The sequence below is a fragment of the Sarcophilus harrisii genome, chromosome 3 (assembly GCF_902635505.1).
Source record: "Sarcophilus harrisii chromosome 3, mSarHar1.11, whole genome shotgun sequence".
NCBI classification, from domain to species: domain Eukaryota; kingdom Metazoa; phylum Chordata; class Mammalia; order Dasyuromorphia; family Dasyuridae; genus Sarcophilus; species Sarcophilus harrisii.
The window spans coordinates 574633212-574645482 of NC_045428.1; the positions used below are offsets into that span (position 1 = coordinate 574633212).

The 12271-nt window shown below is 47.1% G+C and overlaps 1 protein-coding gene across 3 annotated transcripts in view; it reads right to left on the minus strand.

The window, feature by feature from the left end:
* Positions 1-8870, minus strand: part of SPSB1 (splA/ryanodine receptor domain and SOCS box containing 1) — an 80009-nt gene extending 71139 nt beyond the window's left edge. For 2 of the 3 annotated variants that reach the window (XM_031962912.1, XM_031962915.1), the window contains exon 1: positions 8791-8870. The gene's annotated coding sequence lies outside the window, so the exon portion shown is untranslated. The remainder of the gene's footprint in view (positions 1-8790) is intronic. The other variant, XM_031962914.1, reaches the window with a different exon arrangement.
* Between the last annotated feature and the right edge of the window lie 3401 nt (positions 8871-12271).

Here is a 12271-nt window from a genome sequence, read left to right on the forward strand (position 1 = left end):
CTTACCTAAACACAGAACTGTGGGATTCGATTTCCTCATCTGACAAAAAAGAGGTTGCACTCAGAGCCTAGTTCTGAGTCTAACACTAGTACTAGTAATTGAATGACTGACTGATTTAACACATTAAGGCGATGACATGCCCTGCTTGAGTTTCTGCTTCAAAGAAATCCCTACAGAATTAACCATCCAGTCAACAAGCACTTATCAAGTATGTGAGGGCCCTGGAAATATAAAGACAACCCAGATTCCAGTCCTCAAGGTACAAAATGAACATTCATTGATTAAATGTTCAGTGGATGGCATTTGCTGGGGACACTCGAGTTCAAATGCATCCTCAGACACTTACTAGCTGATCCCAGACGTGATAAGGGGGTTTTACAGAACGAAGAGGGACATGGTTGGCTTCTGGCAGTTGAGTGGGGAGACCCACCAGCAGCTACTGCAGTAATCCAGGGGTGAGGAAATAAGGTTTGCCCCGGGGAAGTGTCAGGGGCAAAGGCTGAAGCCCACTTGTGTTTTTGCATCTAGCACATAGCAGGTTCGTTAAATGCTTACTAAATTCAGTCGTTCCAGCGCGTGTAAGGGGCAACGGACACCAACAAAGGGACTGACTCAAGGTCAGAACCCCAAACACTGATGAGCTCCTCTCTCACCCACCACCCAAGCTCTCCAATAAATAAAAAGACCCGGGCCCCAGGCCTAGTTAGTTCAGAACTTTAAAGGTCTGGTTTTATCCTTACAAAAACAAGCTTATCGATAGGGACAGAAAAGAGATCTCTTATTTTAATCTTTCCCTTTTCTGCCCTCTGAGAAACAGGTAGGGGGTAGGGGTGAGGTCATTCCAAGAGCGTGGGACCAGGAGCCCTGAATCTAAGCCCTTGCAATCCAAGGCTGCCCCTGACACCTATTAGCTGCTGTGACTCTGGACAATAAGCTGCCTGACCTTCCTCATCAACAAAATGGGGAAAATACCTATGTGACCCATTTCAAAAGTGCTTTGAAATCACTACATTCCATTCTGGTGGAAAGAATTCTGGAATGAGAATTTCTTAAGTAATTGTCACATACTTTTTTCCCCATCATGCCCAATTGTCCATGATCTCTTGGCAAAAGTATTGGAATGGTTGACCAGGTCATTTTACAGATGAACAAACTGAGGCAAACAGGGTGAAATAGCTTGCCCACGGTCATCCAGCTAGTATGAGTCTGATTGCACTCCGTAAAAAATGGAAACTTTTTTAATCAAGCTAAATTCAAGACACTGGTATTTCTGCTTTCAAGTAATAAGACTGACGTAAATGACTAATCAGATATTTTAGATAAGTTTTTTAACTAGCTATGTGATTTTGCCAAGTCACTTAATGACTGTTTACCTTGATTTCCTCATCTGTAAAATGGGGATAATAATAGCACCTACCTCTCAGGGTATATTTGTAAAGGACTTCACGCAATGTCTGGCACATAGTAGGTGCTAAATAAACGCTCTTCCTTTCCAACCTCCCAACTCCACAACAAGAAGTAGTGCCTAATTCTGCCTTCTCAAGTTCTGCCTTACAAACCTTACAGCAATATGTAAATGCTAGCTAGCTCTCATCACCATCACCATCACACTATATAAATGCAAGCTACGATTATTATTGTCTGCCATCCACCCCCCATCATCAGGACGGACATTTCACTCCTGGCACTTGAATCTCCACCCCCCACTTAGCATAGCCCTGGTTTGGGAATGGTTTGATTTATTGAAAGCACAGCCTCAAGGACCCAGGACCATAATCAATGGGACATCAATATAGGACAGGGGCTTGCAACTGGTCTTTTGGTGCTGTGGCTCCCTTGGGCAATATCTGAGGAAGCCCATGGACCCCGTTCTCAGAATCATACAGAAAATGAAATATATTACATCAAAAAATATAATCAATTATCACTATAATTGCTTTTCTTTGTAATCCTATGGATGGGAACAATTAAATGGTACTGTGGATACGGCACTGGCCCTGGAATCAAGAGGTCCCAAGTTCAAATTCAGTATCAGATAATTATACACATATACATACACACACACACACACACATACACATATATATGTGCATATACACAGTTTAAGAGTCCCTGGTGTAAACTGTTAGTGAGGAACTTGATTAGCTTTTGGGGAGCAAGGAAAAGGTGAAAAATTGTCAACAATTCAATAGTACTCTATAAGAAGGAAAAAACAGTAGTTACCCCTTCCACATTGTGACTCTTCACTGTGATTCTGATGCATCATGGGTCAGAGTCAGAAATTAAATGGGAATTTGGGGCAAGTTCTACAGAAGCTGCAGACAACACAAGAAGGACAACAGACAGCACAGAAAAATTTATGAAGCTCTGAACTGCATAAAATGTACAGTATTGTATAATATCAACATATTTTATATTTTAATACCACAAATGCATATACCCACATTTTATAACAAGGTACACCCCGTTAAACAAGAAAAAATTCAGACTTCTCTGGCAAGAAGGGAGGGTCAAAAATCTTACTCCGATTCCCCCAGACTGGGGGAGGAGGGATGCCTTAACCCCTGCAATGTAGAAGGGGTAATTCTACAGTTGTGTGGGTGACATATACTTCAAGAAGGGATATTACAGGGCAGCTAGTTGGTGCAGTGGCTAGAGCACCAGCCCTGAAGTCAGGAGGACTCGAGTTCAAATCTGATTTCAGACACTTAACACATCCTGGCTGTGTGACCCTGGACAAGTCACTTAACCTCAATTGCCTCAGGGGGAAAAAAAAAGGGATATTGCAACTGTCAATTCATTCCAAGAAACATTTGATAGTCTGTGGCAACTGACACAACATCCCATCTCGCACCTGTCTGCCTTTGCCCAGGATTGCCCTGATATCTAGAATGAATGTTGTGTTCAGGGAACAGCCAGTAGGCCAATCTTCAAAGTTTAGTCTTGAAATTTGAGAGACCTCTTGCTAGTAAACCAGAGGCCAGGCTTCCCACTTGGTCTACAGTTGTACTGATTGTGACAAGAGGAAATGGTTTTGCTGTTAGAAACTGGGGTCCCTTGTCTCATAAATTTCCATATTCATTCTGAAAATTCAGTGTGTTTTTGTTATGGAACTTTCAATGAGAGACAACATGGATAACTAGAGGGATGGAGAGGAGGTCATCAGAAGGGACACCCAAACAGAGATGAAGAGAGATGACATTGTAGAGTAAGGTACCTGCCCCCTTTTCAAGGCACTGGTGTGTGTGTGTGTGGGCGGGGGTAATCTAGCTCATCAGAATTGTGTATTTTTATGTTTCACCACTGTCTTTGTTCCTTTTCTTTTAGCATTAATGTCACCCCTGCCTCCCTATTTATTACACAAGGATAGTAAAGCAAAATAAACTGAAAGATTGGTCATATCTGATGATGTATGTCTTATTCTGTACCCTAATTTACCACTTTTCCCTGGAGGACTGTGGACTGTCCTAAGTATCCTCCAAGAGAGTCGTGTCCAGGAATATGAGTTCATTCACTCAAGTTAACATTGAAATATAAAATCAGGATCTAAACACAGCATCCAGTGCTATACCCTTTTGACTAGAGCAATCTGTCTAACCCCTTTGGGATAATGGGATAATGAAGAAAATAAAGTTCATTCATACTTGGAAAGTTAATTTCAAAATTAATTTCAAAGGTGAGGTGCAAACCCAAGTCTCTCCAGATTTCCCAACCTACAATTCTTTCCACTGTACTACCCAAATTCTTAAGATAGATATTCAAAATTGAATTTGGAGTTTCTTCATCTGTAAAAGAGGGTATCAGGGCATCTGCATGTTGGGCAGTCGATGAGATGACAGACAATGTACCATATGACCTTTGAATGCCAAGTATAACAAGAAAATCAATACTTAGAATACAGCAGTCTCACTCACACTGAGATATGCCCCTTCCCCTCCCCACCCCATACTTTATAGATGAGTAAACAGAAGCTCTAGGTGGTGAGGGCAGCTGGATGAACAGTGAATACAGTACCAGATCTGAAGGATGGAAAGTCTAAGTTGATAACTGCTCTAGCCACAAGCTGTGTGACCCTGATTAAGTCACTTAACCTGTCTGACTCAGTTTCCTCATCTGTAAAATGAGCTGAAGAAGGAAATGGCAAACCACTCCAGCCTCTCTGCCAAGAAAATGCCAAATAGGGTTACATAGTAAAACATGAATGAATAACAAATATCCACTGTACTTAGCACAACACCTGAAACGTTATAGGGACTCAGTACTAGTAAAAGAGTGAGACAGGACTGAAGAACAATAACAAGAGGCTCAGAATATAATGCAAAATGCCCATAATTCCTCTTTACTTCCCTCCCACCTTCAAAACCTATATCAAATAAACAGAGCTGAAAGAGTCGAGATGAAAACATTCAGTAACGTGGGATATTATGGTGGGAAGCAAGATAACCTCTGAAATGTCACAAATTGAGAACCTGAAAATGCAAGAATTCTATCTCAAGGCATCATGGCTACTCAGATCTTAGGCTCATGATCCCAGCTGATCCACTGATGTTAGAAACTCTCAAATCAAACAAACTCATCTAGAATTATTTCCCCATAGTTTTAGGCTTGTGTGCATTTGGAGGGGAGTAAAAAAAAAAAGTGTTATTCACTTTAAGATGTGTCATGTACTTTGCACAAGGCTTCTTTTAAGGAGAAAGGTTTCCTAGCCCATTTAAATTACAACCGGACTTAGGAAAAACTATCTACATAGATACAATCTTTCAGAAGAAACACTTGGGCAGTACACCAGTTCTTGTCCCTTCCAAGTTCAAAGCCACAAGTCAACTGTAATTGTTCCAATTCCCAGTAAAAGTATCTTTCCCCTTCCTTCCCCAGCCCTCCCTCCTCCCCTTTTAAGGTGCAACTCTGTAACATTTCTCATTGAAAATTCAGGAGACATTCCCCAACCAAACTTGTGAACAGAGCATGGAGTTAAGAGCTGAAAGAATGGCCTGGCCATGGCTTCCAGTCAGTTTCCGAGTCCTGGGCTCAGCGGCTCACACACATTTCAGACTGAACCATTGAGTGTGAGGAACCTCAGTCTTGGCTATCTGGGGAGTTTCGAAGTGAGCTGGAACGCCCCCCTCCTGGTTCAACAGCAGAAATTAAACATCTGCACTCATTTTACCCAGGAGAATTAAGCTGGATCTACTGAATGACATTCCCTCTCTTCTGAGAGCCAATCCCATGCCAGCCCAGAGCTGACAGCATGACCCATTTAGAGTCACCCAGTTTCAAGAAAATAAACATCACCTGAGGTGAGGCTCACTGAATGATTGTGAAGGGGGGACCTTCAGAATCAGCCATCCAACCATCCTGCCTTGAACATGGGGAGAAGAAGGCCTAGAGAGGTGGATAATTTGGGCAGGGTCACAAAAAGGAGTCCTTCCAGGGATTCTTTTGCCTGGCCCCACAGGCTGATTCTGGAGTGATGGGTCATAAATGGGGGGAGGAGGGGACTCTGCCCCACCCTAGCCCTGGGAAAGGAAGCCACCACCCTGTCTGTGGTCTTAAGAAGCAAAAGTAAATCAATAAACAAGTATTTATTAAGGCTTGATGTGCCAGGGAGGGGATCAAGGCAAAGGGAATGTGCATATATTTAGAACTTAGGTCTGAAGCTTCTATACTATACATAGCAGGGGTGGGGGAGTCAGTGGGCACAGGCCCACGGGTGGGGATGTGGTACCACAGAAAGAGTTTTTGGACTTGGGTTCACATACCCAGGTCTGCCAACTTGCTACTTATGTGACCTCAGTCCAGCCCTCAGTACATCTCACTTTCTTTCTGTGTCAAATGAGGAAGTTGTATTATGTGACTCCTGAAGTCTCAGTCAATTCTGGATCTAAAATGCTCAACTGCTGTCCTCTGAGGTCTCCTCCAGCTCAAATCTAGGCACCTATGAATCAGTCTATATCCGAAGAGGCTACTTTTAGCACTGGAATGGACCTTAAGGCCAGGAAGTCCCACCCGCTCATTTTACAAAGGAGGGAACTGAGTCACAGACTGCTTAAATGATGTACCTGAGGCAACACCATTAAGCATCCACAAAGTCAAAATTGTAAATTTAGTACTAACTAGGCAGCCTAAACTACCCGCGATTTCTCCGAAATTTGAGGGGAAACTCTCAGCCAAAAGCAATGGACCGTTTGTCTATATAATTTTTTTTTTTTCCTATTTACTTCTCTGAACACAGGCAATAAAATGGCCAACTCCTCAAGGGAAGAGACTACTCATTTCTCTCTTTGTACTCTCAGTAATTAGGGCAGTATCTGGGATGCATCAGGCACTTAAATAAATGTCTGATTACTGACTGATCCCCCCTGGCCACCTTTCTATCCTTTTCTTCCAGCAGACTCTCCTTCCCTCATACTTTTTAATGTTAAAACTGTCCTTTTTTCCCCCCCTGACCATCAAACTTTAGTCATCCAGAAGGATGGTGCTTTTACAATGAACACCTGTTAAAACTTCAACCGACCAGTCTTGAGTGGAGGGTTTAATTAAAAATTACTATAGGAAGCAGCAATCAACTTGAAAACTATATTTAATTTGGGGAGAGAAAAAGAGAGAGATTGAGAGAAATGGGGAGGGGCAGAGGAGAAGAAAAAGGGGGAAAGGAAAGAGGGGAGGGAAAAAGGGAAGAGGGAAAGAGGGAAAGGGAATGGAGGGGAGGGGGAGGAATGGGGGAGGGGAAAGAGAAGAGAAGGGGAGGGGAAAGGGAAGGGGAGAGGAAAGGGAAGGGGGGAAAAGGGGAAGGGAAGAAAGGAATAGAAGGTTAGGAGGAGGGAGAGGGGAAGGGAGGAGAGGAGAAATAGAGGAGAGGAAAGGGGAGGAGAGAGGGGAAAGGGGAAAGGAGGAAAAAGGAGGGGAGAGGGAGAAAGGGGAAGGGAGGAAAAGGGAAGGGAGGGAAAGGGAGGGGAGGGAAAGGGAGGGGAGGGGAGAAGAGAAGAGAGGAGGGGAGAAGAGAGTAAGGGAAAATGGGGGAAGGGAAAAGAAGGGAGAGGGAGGGAAGATGGCAGGGTGAAAGAGGAGAGGGGGGAAGGAGAGAGAAAGGGGGGGGAAGGAGAGAGAAGGGGGGAGTGGAGAGGCAGAGGGAGACAGGGAGAGGCAGAGGGAGGGAGGGAGGGTGGAGGAGGGCAAGGGGGGGAAATAAAGATGAAGAGGCCTTGAGGTTAACCTCCTCCTCCCCATTTTGTGACTTCTGGATAGTCCTCCCTCAATTGGAGCTGGAGAGACAGGAGGCCGCCAAGACTCCAGCAGCTTTCTGTAACTGGCAGCATAGGGTGTCTCCCCAGCAGTTGTTACTACGGGCTGCAACACATACACACACTTCACTTCCTTAGTGAGCTGGAGGAAAATCTGAATTCTCCAGTGCTCAGGCCAAGCAAGCTTTGCAGCTCTCCTGCAGCCCTGCTCGGCCCTACCTCGGCCTCCCTCTCCTCCTCTCCCTGGGTTTCTCTGTCAATCTCTCCTGCCCCAAAGGGGCATGGAACTGCCGAGCCCTTCCAAGGAAGCAAGGAGGCGGGTTGTAATTTTTAAGGTCAGCTTTTACAAAAAAGGTTCTGTCTTGACTCCTTCCCTCTTTGCCCCAATTCCCTAAGGCTATTTGGGAAATCTGGGTTCCCCAAGACTGGGCTTAATAGGAGAGGAGTCGAACCCAACAGTTGCCCGGGGAAGGTGGCCCAGCTCTGCCCCCAACAGAGAAGAAATTACATTCCACCCCCACACCCCAACTAGGGACGGGACCCCAGGCTGGTCCCCGGCTGCAGGATTAGCCACTGGCCAAGACTGGGAGGAAGGTGATACTGAGAATTCCCAGAGAAACTTTCAGAGATGACTGCTGGACCCCTAAAGTTTCTCCTAGGGCAGGGAAGGGGAGAAGGTGAGGTACTTGGAGATCTCAGCCACCCTGAACATATTACTTCCCTCCGGAGGTAAAGCCAAGAAGACGACGAGGAAAAGAAGGGAGAGACAAAATCCCACCCCCCACCCCCCACTCCTCTCCCTCTGGAGATATAGTCAGAAGAAAGTGTGGAAGGAGTGAAAGAGAAAAACGGATAAAAGAAGGAAAGAAATAAAAGGAGGGGAAAAGGGAGAGGAACAGAAGGAGAGCAGCACGACATCACCTCCCCAACCTTTTCCCCCCAGGAGGTTCAGCCAAGAGAAAGAGGGGAAGGAGAGGAAGAAACAGAAAGGGAAGGGAAAGAGAGAAACGGGGGACATCACCCATCTCCCTTAGGAAGTAGAGGGGGAATTAGAGACAGAAACACAGATAGGAAGAAAAAGAAAGAAGGGGGAGAAGAGAGAAGGGTAAAGAAAGGAAGAAGAGAGGAGGAGAGGGAGAGAAAAGAGGAAGAGAGGGAAAGAGAAGGGAAGGAGGGCGAGAGCAGACGAAGCCAGCGGGAGCCCAGCAGGGCAGGGGGAGCCCGAAACGGGGCGCTGTCCCCGGGGGCTTCCAGGCATTTCGGAGGAGTCGCCGGCAAGCGTGAAGACGGCCACCCCGTCCGCGCGCCGCCGTGCTCCCGGCCCCGGAGGTCTGGGGGGCGGCTCCCCGGGGGGCGCCCCCCGCCAGCAGCCCAGCGCAACCCCTCGGCGGCCGGGGTCGCGGCGGCGGCGGCGGCAGCCACCAGGCGGAGACCGCGGGCCGCCCGGGGAGGTGCCGGAGCCCGCTGGTGCCGCCGCCGCCGCTGCCCCTCGCCCGAGTAGCTCCGGTGGTGTCCGCAGCCCACCGCCCCCGGCCCCCGGCCCACCTACCGCTCCGGGGCTCCTCGCGGCCAACCGGCGGCCGCCCCCGCGCTCGGGCTTTCGGGGCTGCAGCAGTCCGTGCCGGCCGGGCCGGCGGCCGCCCGCGGCTCCTCGTCCCGCCGAGGGGGCCCTGGGCATGAAGCGGGGGCGCTGCTCCCGGTGCAGTCCCGAAGAAATGCCGCTGCCCGCGCCCGTCGGTCCGGCCCGAGCCCGCGGGAGCAGTGCGTGTGCGTGCGTGCCCCCGAGGCTCACGAAGCACTTCGGTGCCAATTTATTTTTTGTAACCGCCACCAAGGTGAGGTCTCCGCCGAGGGCACGCAGCTCCCCGCGCGGACTCTTCTCGGGGCGCCCCGGAGCGCGCGGCACAGAAGGGCGCGAGTCGCTGCCGCCGCCGCCGCCGCTGCTGCTGCTCCCGCTCCGGCTCCTTCTCCTGCTGCCGCCGCCGCCGCCGCCGTGCTGCCCGGGCTGGGCTTGGGGCTGGGGCTGGGGGCGCGAGACGCTCCCCGGGGCTCCTCCGAGGGGGCGCGAGAGCAGCCGAGAGCCGAGCCCCGGCGTGGTCACGTGCCCGAGAGCGCTCAGCTGGGGCTGGGCACCGCCCCCCGCGGCTCTCTCCGCCCCTTCCTCCTCTCGCGTCCCCGCCTCCGCGGCGGCAGCGGGGCAGGGGCTGCGGCAGCCCGGGCAGTCCGGGCAGTCCGGGCAGCCTGGGCAGTCCGGGCAGTCCGGGCGGCGGCGGCGCGGCTGGAGACCCGGGAGGAAGTCCCCGGCGCTGGCGCTAAGCCCCGCAGGGCCTCGACTTCCCCGCTTTGCTTTTCCTCCCGGGCTCTCCCCAAATAAATGCGTTATTTTGTTTCTCCGCCCTGCGAGATTGCGAGGATGGGAGGGAAGATGCTGGATGGAGTGGCTTGTCCCTCTGCCTAAAGAGGTTGCTCCTTCTAGCTGTGTGTGGGTTTACATGTAAAGTTCTTGGAGGAAACAAGAGTTGGGGACTTTGAGCAAAGGACTCAGTTTCCTCTTGTGTCAAAATGGGATGAAGGGACTTTTAGAGGTCAGCCAGTCCGACCTCCAAGAGAGGGAAGCGCTCGCTCAGGGTCATCCAAATGACAGGGTTGAAATCAGAACCAGATTCTCCAAATGCTCCTTTCACAAACCACAAACCCCACAAAAGTCCATTTTAGTTCTAACAAATCAAGTTAAGCATTTATTAAACCTTCCTCGAACCCACCTTCTACATACAGGAAGACTTTCCCAATCCCCCTTAATTCTGTTGCCCTCCCTCTGTTGATTATCTCCTATTTATATCATCTATAGCTTGTTTGTACATAGCTGATTTGGGTATCGTCTCCATTAGACGCTTAAGAAAGCAGGGGTTGCCTTTTGCCTTTCTTTTTTAGCCTTGGCCCTTAGCAGGGCCTGACACATAGTAGGCACTTAATAAATGTTAATGGACTGACTATATTTATAAGGAAACTTCCTGCCCACAAATTCGTGCCAAGATGAATCAAAAAAAAAATCATACAAAAATTCTGAAAGAGGCAGGGACTGACTGAGGGAGGGACAGAAGAATGGGTTACACATGACAGCCCATTAGGGCTGTCTTGTGCTTAATATTTTTTCTTCTTTATTAGAGTTTTCTCTTCACAAAGAACTTGAAAATCAGCCCTAAAGAGGAAAAAGGTTTCAAGTTCTACTGTTCTAAGGAAGAAAAATGCCAGAGAGTAACTGATAGTATTGAATTTAGTGGAAAGAGCAAGAGATTTAGATTAAGAAGAGCTCTGCCTATGCTACTTTCTAGCTGTATGGCCTTGGACAAGTCATTTGGGGGAAGCCCCAGTTTTCCTCATTTGTAAAAGGAGACAGTTGGACTAGCTAATTTCTAAAATTTCTTTCCTAATTTAAGAGTTGGCAATAAAGGCTTCCTGACATCTGGAAAATTTCTCAGACTTTCTTATCGACCTGAAATGTATAGACTTAGTATTTGCCCCCAGGGAAGGGTGTTGGTTTTTTGTTTTTTGGTTTTTTTTAATCTTGATCCAGAGAATTGTACCAAGAGGGGTCTTTGGGATTTACCAGAACTGATGCATAATAAAATGAAAAGAATCCGGAGAACCTTTGTACACTGTAACTGCAATATTGTTCTGTGATCAATTTTGATGGATTTAGCTCTTCTCAGCAATCTGGTGATCCAAGATAATCCCAAAGGATTAATGATGAAACATGCTATCCACCTCCAGAGAAAGAACTGATGTTGATTGAATACAGACTAAAGCATGCTATTTTTCACTTTCATTTTTTCTTTTACTTGAGTTTGTGTGTGTGTGTGTGTGTGTGTGTGTGTGTGCAAAATGACCAATGTGGAAATGTTTTAGATAATTGCAAATACAACTGATTGCTTATATCTCAGGAAGGGAGAGAGGGAGAGAAACTCAAAACTTTAAATAAAAATGTTTATGTATCAGAAGAAAAAAAAGGGTTCTTTGGAACAAGAGCTCATATCAAGAGGCTGAAGATCAAAGTTCAAATCTCAGCTCCACCACTTACTATACTATATATATACTATATATAGGTATATTATATATAACTATCTATACTTCTTTGGGCCTGGCCATCTTTATCTGTATAATGATCCCAGATGACCTCTGAAGGCCGCTTCAAAACCAAAAGCAGAGTTCAGTTTTTTCCAATTACCTTCTGTGTAATATCCAGTAGAACATTTCCTGCATCTTCTGAGAATTTAAAATATAGAAGAGCAGCCTAGAATCTCAAAGGGCTCAAAAATACAGCTCCCCTTCCCCAACCCCTCCCACCACCCTTTGGTTTTCATTTTCCTGCCTCCTCCTTTCATTGTTCCCCTCCCCCTAAAAAGCTTGAAGATCTTTTGCAATCATAGATGGTAGAAGCCTTAAAAGGATTATTGTAGCTGGCTTTCTGGTAATCTTTAAGCATGGCAGAAGCAGCTGAGTAGCTTGGTGGATAGAGCAATTGGAATCATAAGATCTGAATTCAAATTCAGCCATAAATACTCACTAATATGACCTGGGAAAGGTACTGAATCTCTGTTTAATCCAATGGAGAAAGAAATGGCAAAATATTCCAGTTTCTTTGCCAAGAAAACCCCACAGAGCAGGGGTGGGGAACCTTTTCTCTGTTAGGGGTCATTCAAAATTATCAATTTACAGAATCCGGGCAGTGGGACCTAGTTTTCAGCTCATCATCACCTGAGACTGATTATGCAATGACCCTTGGGCCGGAAGTACCTCACCTCATTGTAGAGGGTCACAAAGAGTCAGACTTCACTAAACCATGATATCTGGGAAGCTCTTTGCATATATTATCCCATCTGGTCTTCACGAAATCTCCATGAAGTAATCACTATTACTACTCCCATTTTACAAATGAGAAAACTGAGACAGAGATAAAGTTGTTGATATTGGGAAAGGGGGACCCCAAAAGTTTGGAGTCACAGCCTGTTGTCGTGAGGTGTCTCAAAAGA